This window comes from Rutidosis leptorrhynchoides, chromosome 5, assembly GCF_046630445.1.
Source record: "Rutidosis leptorrhynchoides isolate AG116_Rl617_1_P2 chromosome 5, CSIRO_AGI_Rlap_v1, whole genome shotgun sequence".
NCBI lineage: Eukaryota > Viridiplantae > Streptophyta > Magnoliopsida > Asterales > Asteraceae > Rutidosis > Rutidosis leptorrhynchoides.
The window spans coordinates 40,611,779-40,617,570 of record NC_092337.1 but is presented as its reverse complement, the minus strand read 5'-3'; the positions used below and the strand labels follow the sequence as shown (position 1 = coordinate 40,617,570).

At 34.6% G+C, this 5,792-nt stretch overlaps 1 non-coding gene across 1 annotated transcript; it reads left to right on the top strand.

Annotated features, from left to right (window-relative positions):
* Window positions 1-1,198: 1,198 nt before the first annotated feature.
* On the top strand, window positions 1,199-1,270 carry TRNAQ-UUG (transfer RNA glutamine (anticodon UUG)). Its single transcript has one exon. It is a non-coding gene; the product is annotated as a tRNA-Gln (tRNA).
* The last annotated feature ends 4,522 nt before the right edge of the window (window positions 1,271-5,792 follow it).

Here is a 5,792-nt window from a genome sequence, read left to right as displayed (position 1 = left end):
ACAAATCGAACCCCCCACTTTATACGTATATTTTTCCTAAAATTTCACAAGCTTAACCCCCTAACTTTTATTAAAATACAAATCGAACCCCCACTTTACTAACTTTTTTTTTGTTTTTTACTAATATTCAGTTTTCACAAACTTAACCCCCTAACTTTTATTAAAATACAAAACGAACCCCCACTTTATACGTAAAGTTTTTTCAAATTTCACAAACTTAACCCACTACCTTTTATTAAAATACAAATCGAACCCCCACTTTACTAACTTTTTTTTTTAAATAAAAACCCGAACGCTAAAAGCAGCAACTTTCACAAAAGGAACAACCCTTCAATGTTATGTCGAAAAAATTTATTTTTTACAAAATAGATTAAGACTTTTTTTTTTAACTCGCATTCAAAACGGAGCCCCCGGCGCGAAGCGAGGGCTCCACAACTAGTTGTGTTTAAAGAGCTAAAAGTTTGGATAAATAACAAAGCTCAAAATACTTGTTATTGCATAAGGAAAATTTGGATTTATATATATCGTTGGCCTAATTCATCAGAAATGCATCGAACTTTCACTTATTTTCTATTATATGCATCGAAAATGCACCTAAACAAAAATGCATCGAACTTTTATCATTTCCTATTATATTCATTTAACTTTCAAATTCTATTGTATGTACTCGTCTTCATCAAAACTAATTCGTCTTAACTTGCTAATAATTCTCGTTACTTTTAAGTCGGCTTCAAAAACCTCATTTGGAATCCTATCTAACATAGTTTTAGGGATTTTGTAGAAGAGTAGAAATAAGACGGATGAGTTTTGATGAAGACAAATGCATCCGATGAAAAATTTAAAAGTTGATAACATACAATAGAAAATGAGTGAAGATTTAATGCATTTTCAATCGATGAGGTGACTGGATACACCTAACTGGATTTACTACTATAGTCCATTGAATGCATACAATAGTACAAATTAAATAGTTAAGCGTACAATAAGAAATATTAAATTAAATGCATACAATATGAAAATGGTAAAAGCTGGATGCATTTCAATCTATTAGCCCAATATCTTTTAATACCATGTTAAATAAGGTAAGTTATTAAAAAAAATGTTTTCTAATCTGAATGAAAATAGTAACGATTAAATTAACATAATAAAAACTTTACTTAATTTAAATATTAACTCATTGGAAAATGAAACAGCTCAAGGTTCTATGGTGTAGTGGTTAGCACTCTGGACTTTGAATCCAGCGACCTGGGTTCGACTCCCGGTAGGACCTCTTTTTAATGTGTGTGTGTGTGTAAACTTTTTGTTATACTATAATGGGCTTCATTTGATCAGCACATATCCTCAATTAAATTAAATATAATTATATATTTGTTTCTTATTAGTTTTACGACTAGTCCGGATCCGGCCCGCGAGATGCGGCGGGGGCTTTCGGCATGCGTGTTCATATTTAACGTAATGTGTTAAGCGCCGTTGTAGAAGTCGTGTTTAGCGTTTTTTAAAAAGTGCCCGTTTCGAACGTAGTTAGTTTCGTTTTGTTCATAAAATTATTTCGAGTCTAACGGAGCTGTTGAAAAAATTTAACTTGCGGCGAACATGAAGATACGGGCTGTCGTTGTGTTTAGCGTTTTTAAAAAAATGTCCGCTTCGAACGTAGTTAGTTTCGTTTTGTTAGTAAAATTACTTCGTGTCTGACGGTGCTGTCGAAAAAATTTAACTCGCGGCCAGGAGGAAGATACGGGCTGTCGTTGTATTTAACGTTTTTTAAAAAGTGTCCGTTTCGAACGTAGTTAGTTTCGTTGTGTTCATAAAAATATTTCGAGTTTAACGGTGTGGTTGGTGAAATTTAACGCATGGCGAGCAGGAAGATACGGACTGTCGAAGTGGTTGGGTGGAGTTTTTATTTTAAGTAAGAGAATTTATGTTTTACCCCCTATAGTTTGGTGTATTTTTTGCAAGTTGGGTATAATTTGGGGGGGTTAAAATGAAAATGGTGTGGGGGAGGGGATGTCGTTTCCCCTTATGTAACGACCAATTTTTTCATCTCTTTCGAGTTTAACGGTGTGGTTGGTGAAATTTAGCGCGTGGCGAGCAGGAAGATACGGACTGTCGAAGTGGTTGGGTGGAGTTTTTATTTTAAGTAAGAGAATTTATGTTTTACCCCCTATAGTTTGGTGTATTTTTTGCAAGTTGGGTATAATTTGGGGGGGTTAAAATGAAAATGGGGTGGGGGAGGGGATGTCGTTTCCCCTTATGTAACGACCAATTTTTTCATCTCTTTTCATCTGTTTTAGTATATTTCATCCCCCTTATGTAACGACCAATTTTTTCATCTCTTTCGAGTTTAACGGTGTGGTTGGTGAAATTTAGCGCGTGGCGAGCAGGAAGATACGGACTGTCGAAGTGGTTGGGTGGAGTTTTTATTTTAAGTAAGAGAATTTATGTTTTACCCCCTATAGTTTGGTGTATTTTTTGCAATTTGGGTATAATTTGGGGGGGTTAAAATGAAAATGGGGTGGGGGAGGGGATATCGTTTCCCCTTATGTAACGACCAATTTTTTCATCTCTTTTCATCTGTTTTAGTATATTTCTAATGTGGACCCTCTACTTTGGAAAAAAAAATTACAATGTATTTTTCAAATTGTAGATGACACCTTTAAATTTAACTACACGACTCCATGTATTTTTAGTATAGTTTTTTTTTTTTTTTTTTTTTTTTTTTTTTTTTTTTGAGTTAAAAACCACTAAAATACTTTTCAAATATAATTCAATTTAATACGGAGTAAATTTTTTGGGGGCCCCATTAAATTTTATCCTGAATTTGCCATTGGTACTTGTATTGCATATTGGTGAAATTTTAGGAACGTTGATAAAAACGTTTAAAGCCTATTTCTTGCCTTTCGTTGATGATAATTCACAGTACCTATCACTATTATTTTGACAACATGCGTTGATTATTTGTTGCATCTCTGTGTATGTGGGTGGAACTTCATGACGTGGATGAAATTGTGGGTTAATATGTAGTCAACGGGGGTCGAACTCCTGACCTCCTCTAAAGGAGTCAAGCCACCAACCGCTGGACCACATCACAACTTCATAGACTTTGATTTTTAAAGTCATGCCATGCACTAGCTAGGAAATGAAATTGAATGATCTCCTATACTTGCGAATGTGAGCAGAGTAATAACACAAATTTGTATTTTCACATATTAACTGGTAATGGTCATAAGTTATGAAGCTACACTACACACATGACTTTAATAGTAGACATAATACATCATGAAGCAATGGAAGTATCGTTTTAGGTTCTTGTTACAGAAGACTGAAAAGGTTTTGTATTTTAAAAATCATCAGCGTCCACCACAGTTTACAAGTTAGGATATAGCTGTTGAATGTTATATATAATGATGTGAATGTGAATGAATTTGTTGTTGAAGGGTTAACTAAGCTTCCTAATCTTGAATCACTTCTGATTTGGGATAACGTTTTTTTTAGTGGTACACATCCATAAGAGTTAGGCAAGAACCCTAAACTCAAATGGGTCGATGTTTCCATGGTTTCGTAAAGGTCCTGAATTTCCTACACACTAAAGAGGTCTTTGTTTCCATGGTGACCATGTTGTTGTAAGTCTCAACTTATTACTTTTGCCATTTGGCTTTTATTATGAATAAAAAAGAGGTCGATGGTTGATTTTGGTTCTTGTCTGCTATATTTGTGTATGAGGTATACCTTTTGTTGCTAGTTTTGGATACCAAGGTATGTGAATGCTTTTACTCTATAACATCTTAATTTATGAAATAATAGTATATTTATTCAAAAACTTATTTCTCCTTTAGTCACAAAGTTTGGAAGTGTGTAAATAAATACTCTTCTATTACTTGTACTACCTCTTGGGTCAGTATAATACCTAATGATTTTCAAATAATGTAAGTAAAAGAAAATAACAAATAACAAAAATATGTCAATACCTCATAGTTGGTGAAGATTACTAGTAGTAAACGAGAAAAAGTCCAATAAGAACATATGACAATGGCGAGAGCGTTAAATATATGGTCAACATCGTCATATGGTTCCCTAAATCCAATCTGATCATCACGCTGACACACAACGCGAGAGAAAGTACAAGTAATAGAAGTCTTTACATTCTTCCAAACTTTGTGACTAGCGGAAAAATAAGCTTTTGACTAAATAGATTATCATTCCATAAATTAAAGCCTTTTAGAGTAAAAACATTCGCATACTCTTGGTATCAAAAAACTAGCAGCAAATTGTATACCATATGCCTAAAAAAGCCGACAAGAGCCAAACTCAATCATCGACCTCTTTTGGCGAACAATAAAAGCCAAGCGGGAAAAGTAATGAGCCGAGACTCGTACAAAAGAATCATCCGGCGACCAATCGGGCCACTAAAGACAGTATGAGCATGTTGCCGTTGCTACAGGAAGTCCTGCATTTAATGAGGGTTATATTTCTTACCAATTGATCGATAATGTAGAGAACTCGCGGAGTTGCGTGACAAGAATTATACTTGCATTAATAATGTGAGAAATCTGGTGATAATAACTTTTGCAATCATCATAGGGAAGAACTAGTAGAAACAACCGAGGCCTAGTGTGGCCTCGTAGCAAATAAGGTCGCCTAAATCATAGAATGCCGCTTCTTCCTAAGAAGCTTAATGCAATGCTCAGTCTCTTAAAAACTTGTCAATAACAACAAATAATAAAATGAATAGTCATGGTTGAAACTAAATGTATAAAAAATAAAAAGAACTGTTTATCCAATGTCATTTCTGAAAACGTGTTCAAAGGATCTTAATTAGGTCCTATAAGGCTATAACTGAAGTAAAAAATGGTTTCACTAATTCCTACATTCATTTTTGGATCTCCATTTCCATTATTTTCTTCAACTATCAAGATGTTCTTGTGCTTTATAGCAAGTTCCTTTTTACTTCGAAGTGTAAATTTGATCATATACCACCCTCCCACATAGAATCTCGAAAAGCACTACTCCAAACTATAAAGATATGTTTCTATTTTCAACTTAATTCGAAAGGCGTAGTGGATCCACGTACACCCATGTGCCTGCATTTCCAGTGTAATATTGAGTTTTAAGCCTTTCAAGGACAAATATGGAGAGCTCAATAGGGTTATCATTTTTGTTGTTATTGTCAGGTTCATCAAGGGATTGGACATTGCAGTGTTCTTCTTAGAAGCAGTGTCGTAGGAATTTGAGAGACCTTATTGTTAGCCCACACATATTGCTAGAGTACATTAGTTGATAGCCCATTTTCTTGTAAGGCCATTGGCCCTTTATCTAGAATCTTCTTGTATTGCTCTATATTAAAACCTATGTGTACATTTGATTGGATGGATAACATAATACAGCCAATTGCCAGTTAACATGGTATCGAGCCAAGTTTTTCCCAAACCCTAAAATCACCCATCGACATCTTCTGCCTCCTTCTTCCTTTTTATTTTTTGTATATCTCCTCATCCTTCTTCATATATACAAAACCCCACATACTATTAGCCTACACTTGTACACACGATTACTCCTATTGCATCTCCATCTCCTGCCTTTTTTTTTCTTTTTCTTTCAGTTTAAAAACTCACAACATATATAAACAGCTTCATCACCTACATATAAACCATGGCTCCTAACAAATTCGAAAAAATATATACCGTTACTTCCGTTCATCATTTGGTTCCGGTTAAACTTGATCTTGCAAAATTAAACTACTCTCATTGGAAGACTCTCTTCACAACTCATTGTGCCGGGTTTGATGTCTCCGATCT